Source organism: Olea europaea, chromosome 16, assembly GCF_002742605.1.
Source record: "Olea europaea var. sylvestris chromosome 16, O_europaea_v1, whole genome shotgun sequence".
Lineage (NCBI taxonomy): Eukaryota > Viridiplantae > Streptophyta > Magnoliopsida > Lamiales > Oleaceae > Olea > Olea europaea.
The window spans coordinates 16,452,050-16,461,933 of record NC_036252.1 but is presented as its reverse complement, the minus strand read 5'-3'; the positions used below and the strand labels follow the sequence as shown (position 1 = coordinate 16,461,933).

At 35.8% G+C, this 9,884-nt stretch overlaps 1 long non-coding RNA gene across 3 annotated transcripts; it reads right to left on the bottom strand.

Annotated features, from left to right (window-relative positions):
- Window positions 1-775: 775 nt before the first annotated feature.
- LOC111412858 lies at window positions 776-2,752 on the bottom strand. 3 transcript variants are annotated; one of them, XR_002706130.1, is made up of 4 exons: window positions 2,587-2,752; window positions 2,448-2,510; window positions 2,031-2,061; window positions 776-1,107 (listed from the first exon to the last, which is right to left on the bottom strand). It is a non-coding gene; the product is annotated as an uncharacterized LOC111412858 (long non-coding RNA). The 3 variants fall into 3 exon arrangements; XR_002706129.1 differs by lacking the exon at window positions 2,448-2,510; XR_002706128.1 differs by lacking the exons at window positions 2,031-2,061; window positions 2,448-2,510.
- Between the last annotated feature and the right edge of the window lie 7,132 nt (window positions 2,753-9,884).

Here is a 9,884-nt window from a genome sequence, read left to right as displayed (position 1 = left end):
AAAACTTAAGGCGGTTAACTCTAATTCCAAGATTTATGACGAACTTATTTGTCTCCTATTTTTCATCTTTTAAAAATTTAAATTATTTGCTACAGAATTATTTTCTACCACACATTTACACAATAAAATATTCTATACATAAATCAATCAACTTTTTTTACTTTTTAGCCATACATTCTCAAAAAAATATTATTCAATAGCTCATTATTCCCAAATAAGTTCTATCAAACAATCCCTTAATTACAATCAAATTTTAATTAAATACCAAATTAGAGTCTAACTCTAATCTTAAGGAAAATTTTAGGGAAAGAATTTGCTTAATCAACCACAGCGGAATTTACTTAATCAAGCACAACGGAATTTAAACAAAATTTCAATTCCCATCAAGAATTTCTTTTGTGTTTAGATAGAAACCGTGATAAAAATCATACATTTGTAAAATTCTGTAAACTTCTTTGCTTTTTTTGAACTCTAACAATTACGATCTACAATCCATAGTTGTTTAATTATTCAGCCTCCAATGAAAATCGAAACAGGGAACAAGATTGGGAGAGCTGGTTTTTTATATGAATTGTATTCTCTACAGTATTTCAAATCCTAGCTGATACGACTCGTTCCGAATCAACCTAATGGACTCGACACGTTTCGTGCGCCGATGATAGATACTAGCTAAATGTCGGACCTACCACCAAGGCAACCTTGACCTAGTTAGACTGTGACATATTTTTATGAAAATTTTGACAGAGTTTCTCTTGAAACATGGACTAAACCAACCTGAAAATCAACAAAACCTCATATAAACAATTAAATCAAAAAATTTGGGAACCACCAGTTCTACCAATACCGCCACAACTAAAATAAAATACAATTAAACTCGACTGAGTACTTCTACTACAAAATATCATGTCTACATGTAAGCATTATATGAATTATAAACCTTTCTACGAAGTATAAATCAAACAAAATATTAGGCAAAGTGCTCAATAAACATGAGTCCCCCACCATACACTACATACTATGACACGGTTAAGATCATGCACTAAATGACGGGTAACTAGGCTCTTGACTTCAGCAGGCTTTCCCAGATATCTCAAATTCAGTGGTTTCCTAATAAGAAAAACATGACAAAATATATGAGCTTGTAACTTAGTGAATGGATAGTTTACAAATAAGTATGCTTTTCCCGTTTATGCATATTTTCTAAAAAATTTTGCAGTACTAAAACTTCTAAATATTTTAAAATCTGGTAACACTTTTAAAACCAAAGATGAACGCATCATAAAATTCTTTGGTCTACATTCTAGATAAGCAACTGTAAAGTATAATGAATATAAATAATCTGATAACAGTAAATATAAGTAAAAATATCACTTCACAACACTATAAGTCGAAATCATTACCCGACAAACTGAATAAGATAAATTATGTAGTCTGAAATCTGATAAGCTACATAATACTGAAAATCACACCAAAAAGGTACCCAATGAATAGACTTACTAATGTACAGAATAATCTTGATGTACAAAGTAAAGCCATTTATATCTGATAATCTAGTTATACATACGCAGAGCTGTCCCAAAGACTAATAACGCTAACATACAGCCTAAAGCGTGTGTGTGTACAAGAGGAGGTCCCAAAGACATCTGATAATGTGATCATACACTATGGAAATATATTCACAATAGTGCAGAGCATGTAAAATAACCATAATTAGTCGTACACTGTAGAAACACATTCACACCAGTGTAGACTAGGGTAAAATCACCTGGGTACTTTCCTGTGATTTTTAGAAATAACTTTATCTATACTGAAATATTTGTACTCATATAACATGCTAATCAAATAATTTAATTGAACAAAATTTAAGTTTAAAAATAACTAATTATAAATCCACTTTATTCTAAAAATCATGCTGTCAAATCAACTGTATGAAATAATAAATTTCTGATCTGATATAAATTTAATAAATACTAATTTCGAAAAAATAAGTTTGTATCCACTCACAAAGTACGAGTTACAAGCTAGACTACCTGATAAACATTTTCACCTCCTTGTTACCACCTGAAATACGATATTAATAGCCAATTTAACCACTATCAAATCAAGAAACCTTTAATATCTAATGTTATAATACATAAACTAAATTTCTCAATACTTGAATAAATTTCCAAAACTTTCCTTTAATCAATTGGAGTTGATTCCAGTTTCTAGTCCTTTACTAATAACCAATTACTCCAATTAATCGTCATCCAAGGCATAAAAATAATTTATCTCTTCCAATCTAGTGAAAAATAGCTATCACACTTCAACCAATTTAATATATATGTGGCTCCATAAAATCCTTCTTTCAAGTGAATAATTTCATCACATGATCATTTCCACAATTAATCTTTACTTAATTATCCAATTTAAAAATCTAGGGTTTGCTAGAAGTTGGTATTTCTTACGTTGGCACAAAAAATCTTTCACAAATAAAAAGATTGGCTTGGAATCATGCTCCTTCCTTCAATCTGAAAATTAACCCATAATTCCTTAGAACCCTAAAATTTTTTTGCCATAACTATACCATAAAATCTTAACCTTTACCTTTTGAAGAACTAAAGAAACAAACTTGAAGTAGTTGGCATAAGATTTCTTCATTCTTCTTCCCTTTCCTTTTCTTTTTCCTTCTTTTCTCTCTCTTTTCCACCCTTTTTCCTTAGTTTTTTCTTTCCCAGCCGTCCACTCCTTCACTGCCCGATTTTCCACTGTGTGTGTGTATGTGTTTTAAGAGGAAAAAAGGTCAAAATTGTAATATAAAGGCCCACTTACTCCATATTGCAAGGAAAGTCCCTATTCTTTAATAGAATATAAAGTTACATCTTAATCTTTCAAAAATATATAAGTAATTCCAAAACTTTTATTATGTCCAACTTAAACCTTCAAAATATTTTCCACAATAAATTTATTCCCAATTGAAATAATTATTTCATTTTATTCCTTTTTGACTTTAACAATTCAACATTTGATTTTTGACTAATAAAATTTGAGTTGTAACACTAGCAGCCAGTAATATAAGTCCAAACGGGTTTGGCCCACCTTTTAAATTTAACCTTATCCAATATTTAATTAATCAATTAATTAAATTTACTCTATAAATTAATTTAATCCGGGCCTATTGATAAGCAACTCAACTAGTTAATTATCCAACCCTTGTTAATTAATTAGTTGATAAATCTCATTCTTCTAGTTCTCCTTTTTTGTGTGGCTCATTAGATTCCCTATCACGATACCTAACAATGTGAAATATTATTTTGATGTAATCAAAATCAATAAATTAAAACATCCATTTTAATTTATTACTAATTCACATCCGTCGTCCCAAATTGATATCTAGCAATGTGTCAAGACAATATATGTGACGAAAAATATCACGTGGTATGACAAAATCAAATTTGTTCATTTTCTGTGAAAAACTATAATCCTTTTGTCAATATGATCTAATCAATTACTAGATATGAAAGTGTGTCAATCTCGATTATCGATCGTATCTTTCATTCCACTATTAAGTCAATATAAGTCAAAACTCATTTTTGATTTATGAATACACCTTGGCTACGGATTTCGTTATCAATTTAACTGAATGAAATGTAAATCTTAATCTCTTACTATTTAGTAGTGATGAATCCTCCATTGGAATGCAAAAGAGGAATTATCTAGAAATTAATTTTTTTAAATTCAATAAACAAGATCATCTAAATTTTTACGTGTATGTTATATCAAGAATTGAATTAATTCTAACTCATGAAGTTCCAGCTCTTTGTCATGGAATTAAAAGTTCCAGCTTTTAATTCCAAAACATGACTATATTCCAGTTTTTAATTCCAAAAAGTTCCAGCTTTTAATTCCAAAACATAATTTCTTTCGAAAACCCTTCCGAGTATTTTATTGTTAAGTATAGTCATGATTTTTTCAATTAATCTATCTATTTAGGTACTTTATTATAATTAAGTGTTGACTTCATATTTTGATTATAACAAACAAATTGCTTTTATTTCTTGCAATTGTATCTGAATGGTCATAGCTAAAATTGATGATGGAGAGATTGCTAGCAAAAGGCTCTTAAAAGATGCTCAATAAAAGTCAAGATAAAAGCTAAGTATGCATGTCAAATCATTCAAGACAAGTACTTCACCAAGTCAACACATTGAAGATATTAGACTTAGACTTTTTGTATTCATATGTAAAGGTAAAATAATTTAATACTTGGCAATGAATCGTTGAAAGCTCAAAATTGATTTTATGCACAAGAAAAAATCACTTTACAAAAATGTTAGCAAAAAAAAAAAAGTCATTTTTCAAAGGTAAATATCTCAACCTTATAAAAATCATTTAAAAATATCTTTCAAAAGATTACATTTTTCAAAAAAATAAAAGAAGGAAAATTGTGGAAAATATGTCATACCAAACGGTCTAGTAAGACTGGCGGACATTTGGTAGGCCCCAACGTCAAAAAATATTACCGTTCTGAATTCTAACTCCCAACGGCTACTGTACTTTCCTGTACATTGGTGGACGTCACTTAGACTCGTCTGGTTGGACAGATTTTTTTTCGGTTTCACTGCTATAAATACCATATTCGTTTGCATTTATTTACATAATTCTAGAGCATTAAAGTGAGATTCTTTTGAGCTAAAATATTTGATCTTTACTCTTTATTTATTTTTATCAGTTCAATTACTTTTGAAAAACTCTCGATTGATCTTACTTTTGAAAATCATTTCATTCATCAAAATTTTTCAAATCCAACACTTGAGCTTTACCCAATTGTTATTTATTAAATTGTTAACCCCACTTCTCTTGTTGTTCTCAACTTTAAATATATCATTTATTGTTAGAGAAATTTCAATTTGTAAACTTTATATTCTTCGAACTTGTGGGTCGTTTAGGGGTCTCATAAAGCTTAATGTTGTATAAGGATCGGTGCTCATTATTTGTAAGTCATCAGAAGCATTGTAGAAGGTTGGATTTGTACTGTAAGTCAATCAAATTTAGTGAAAAGGCTTTGGTCATGTCAAAGAAATCGGTAATGGAATACGTAGATCGTTGTATTGGATCAAACCTCCATAATTAAATCGTTTACATTCTCTCAATTCTGTTTACCATTTTTATATTGTGCTCTTTAATTTTCCTTGTTTGCGTGTAATTATTTTGTTACTTGTTGGCACACTTGGCCGACTCACTGGGGCCCATGGCCCACTCATGCCGAACCACGTGACGTCCCAGCCGAGGCCAGTAGGCCAACAGAAGTCAACCAATATACAGAAGCAACACCTATGACGTGGCCTAGATGTTGACGATCGAAGTGCATAGGCCGACGTGGATTGTCTAGCCAAGGCCCAGGATATTGAGGCCGAGGCCTGGATGCCCTAAGCAGCACTCTTCCCTAGAGATCCGATCTGACACAAGAATCCTTCTTGATTGATTGATAGGGACCCATCATAGAGTGTAAATGTCTTGTCTTGTCTTGTCAAAGTAGCGGCAGCTCCGCCAATTAATAAATATATAACAGGCTAGGTAATCAAATGTGATGTCTATAATTTGACATGTAAACTTACAAGATGAGGCCACATGTATTCCCAACCGAGGGCCACAATCTAACTTGTAATACTATAAATACTCCGTCATGCATCTCTCACAAGGATAATGCAAGATTCAATACAAGAACCAAGATTACACATTTTTACTCTCTTAATACAGTTTATTCAACAATCTCTTTACCATCTTGCAATACAACTTGAGATCATAAACAAATTCACAAGCATTGAGTTGTAATTATTGTACAATCGTTCATGCAAATATCTCGCTGGATTCTGAACGTTCTCGTCCCACGCTTTTGAGCCGCTTCCACGCCCTTAATCTGTTCATTTTAGACCGTCCATGTATCTTAGCGTGTTGGACTAGACTTGCATGTGCGTTGGTGGATTGGGTATCTATTGGAAACATTTTTTGTCGTCAACAGATTGACACCGTCTGTGGAAAATCTTACCATAACCACTAGTAACCGTGTTGAAAAGCTTACTAAAGAAGAACATTTGGGCATCCCCCTTAAAAAGGATTTGTTCTTGAAAAAGAACAAGTGGAAGCCTCATAACTTGCAACAAGTTGAAGTTGGAACACAAAAGAATGAGTTCAGACGAGGATATACCCCCTAGGAGGGTAAAGAAAAATGTGGGAGTGCCCCTACCAGCAGCTGCCCTTCAACTCGGCATCGATCTCATCGCCACCACAAAAGAGGTGGCATGCGAATGGCTGCTCAGTTGTCAAGAGATATGACCACAATGGCTGCAAATATGAGGGACAATATAGCTAAAACATGGCCATGAGAGAACTCATGGTCCAAATGCTGGGCTAGGAAGACTTCCATATTCCTCCCTATGCACTCCAAGGACATCACCAACAAGAAGATGAAGTCCAAAGCCAAAGGGCTATATAACCAGAATACAGTCGAGGCAGAAGCCCCATGAAAAGAGAGGTGGAAGTTCGTATTTCATCCAATTATGCTGCAGGCCAACCCACCAGGCTCGGTATAACCAAGAAAACTTTCCACCAATATATGAGCTAGAGCAAAGACCTAGGAGGTCCAACAACGTATTTGACAAAATCAGCCTTGCAGAACCGAAGCGCAAGCAACAGCAATAGCCACGATAGCCTTGGACTAGGCCATAGCCCCTACCTCCAATTAGTCATCAGCTGGAAGAAAGGCATGAAAATGCCCCTGTGCTGCTTCGCTTAGAAATAGGCGCCAAAGGAGGGAAGAGGAGGCTAGGACGCAAGCTGGATCCTCTCATTAGCCACCCAAGTACGAGGCCGATGAGAACAATGACTCAGATGAGTAGCAGAGGTCCTATGACTTGGATGATGATGATGAAAATCTTCCACTTTCAAGGAAACTAAGGAGTGCCCAGGTTTCGAGCTACTATGTGATATCCAAAATACCAAAGTATGATGGAAGAGGTGACCCAGAGAAATACCGAAGTGCTTATAAAGCTCATATGAGCCTTAGATGCGCCACCCCAGATGTAAAGTGCACAGCTTTTCACTTGACACTTAGTGGAGCGGCTAAAATCTGGTATAGTAGGCTGCCACCGGGGAGCATAAGGAGTTGGCCAAAATTCAAAAATACTTTCCTAAAAAGATTTACGGTGAGCAACGATGGAGAGGTCCCTATCCAACGCCTTCAAGAATGAGACAGACGCATGGGGAATCCCTAAAGAACTTTTTATCACGCTTTACTGACTAAATGATGTATTACGTGCAAGTCATCGATCGTGAGGCTTTATCAGCATTGAGAAGAGGTCTGATTATGAACACCCTATTTGGGAGGGACGTGCAAAACCAAGATCCCACCACCGATGATGCCTTGTTGGAGATGGTGAGAGGGTGATAATCAATGATAAATTGATTGAACACCAAAATCGGGCCAGCAGAGGCCTCCTACCTTAATAGAGGTAACGCGCCAGGAGACCAACCTCCCACTTGATAGACTACCAGATGAACCTACCTTGTAATGAAAATTCAGGGCAAGCACTTCACAACCACTTTGAACACAGTTCCAACTTTGGCATATGAAGATGTCAACCCAATGACCACCGACCCGCAAGCTGGAACTTCATAATAGGCCCTTCGTAGAGGAATAGGCTGGGGGCATGGTTCGAGGCCTAGGAATAGGCCTAATCAGAACCTCTCTGACTATTGTACATATCACAGCTCTTATGGTCATGACACCTTCGATTGTCGAGAGTATACATACCGCAACTGGCAGGAACACCCTCTAGACAAGAGTAATGAATCACCATAAGTGAACAAGCCCCCACCTAGGGATGACCAGCAGCCTAGGTGTGAGGATACCCGCCTAAGAGAGCATGATGTGGAGAGGCCCAGGGAAGGATACAAGCATCGTGAAATCGCCTCGCACAAGAAGAGGTCCCTATTAACGAGGTGGATATCATATTTGGAGGCCCCTACGTAGGCGGTAAAATGTGAAATGCAAAACAAAACTACTCCCGAGAGGTCAAACGCCTCCCGCTGACTAGTTATATCGTTGATAGTAGCTCCTGAAGAAATCAAGTACCACCCATCGTCTTTACCCAAGAAGACTCCGAAGGATTTCACTACCCCCCCACTGTGATGCACTTGTGGTAAAGGATGTTGTGGCCCGAAATGGCCTCAAGTGAATGCTAATGGACAATGGTAGCTCCGTTAACATTTTATTTAGGTCCACCTTTGACAAGATGATTTTGGACCACGTGTTGACGCCCACGATTATTCCTTTGTATGGATTTACCAGAGATAGCATCACTCTGAGGAGAAAAATCACACCACGGTAGAGATGAGAGAGTCACCCCAAACCAGAATGAACTTCATGAAATCCCTTATCGTTAACAGCCGGTCGGCTTACTAGGGAGTCTTGGGTAGATTGGCACTAAGGGAATTAGGAGCCATCACCTCCATCCACTACTTGTGCATGAAATTCCCAACTAAGAATGAGGTGATAACAGTGAGAGGTGACCAAAGAGGATCCAGTGAGTGCTACCTAAGCTCCATCATAAGGTTGAGCCCCGGGAAGTACATGTTATCCTAACTGACGTAGACATGGCGGAAGTCCGAGGTGAGGCCCCCTAAATGATCAAATATTTCAAAATATCTGATATAACAAGGTCGCCTTTCTTGCCGAACCTAAGTACACCCTTTATTGTGTCACCTTTAGAAAGACTTTATCTCCAACTTGACATTTTAAGTCCATCCTTCTGGTATCTGCATAGCTCTTTTGTCTATCTTGAGCTGCCTTTATCGTAGTCCGGATCTTATCAACGGTTTCAACTGTTCTTTCAATGATTTCTGGCCTCAAAATTCTCTTTTCTCCAACTTTATCTCAATGAACATGTGATATGCATTTTCTACCATAGAGAGCTTCATATAGTTCCATTCTGATAGTTTCTTGAAAACTGTTATTTTATGAAAATTCCACCAAAGATAGATAAGATTCTCAACTACCTCTCAGATCCAAAACACAGGCCATTAGTATATCTTCCAAAGTTTGAATGATCCTTTTGGACTGACCATCGAATGTAGGATGATACGACATATTGAAATTAAATTTTACTCTTATATCTCTTTGTAAGCTCTACCAAAACTTAGACGTAAATTTTGGATCTTTATCATGCACAATGGAGATAGGAACACCTTGCAATCTTACAATCTCTCTAACATACAACCATGTCAACTGATCTAGATGAATATCATTTTTATTCGAAGAAAATAAGTTGACTTTGTTAGATGATTCACCATTACTCAATTAGCATTATGTCCTCTTGCTGACTTCGAAAATCATACCACAAAGTCCACTGGGATATTCTCTCACTTCGATTCAAGTATGTCCAATGGATTTAACAATCCTGTTAGTCTTTGATGTTCTACTTTAACTTGTTGACACACTATGCATTTTGCCACAAATAGACCTATGCTTCTTTTCATATTTCTCTACCAAAATATATCAAAGTTCTCGATACATTTTTGTACCACCAGGATGTACAGTGTATGGGGTAAAATGAGCCACTTCCAATATCTCATTCTTTAAAACTTCATCCTTAGGTACACAAATTCTTCCTTTAATCATCAATGCCCGATCCAAAGCTATTCCAAAATTCTTTCTCTTATCAGTATCGATCTCATTCTTGATCTTCTGCAAGAATAGGTCTTTACCTTGTCCTTCTATGATCTAATCTCTAAGAGTAGGTCAAACCACAAAAATTGCTAAATGAGTGGTGACTTGATCTAGTGTGGTAACCATTTCAATTTGTAAATTCTCAAGTCTTTGATTTACTCCATTTGAGTAATAGGTA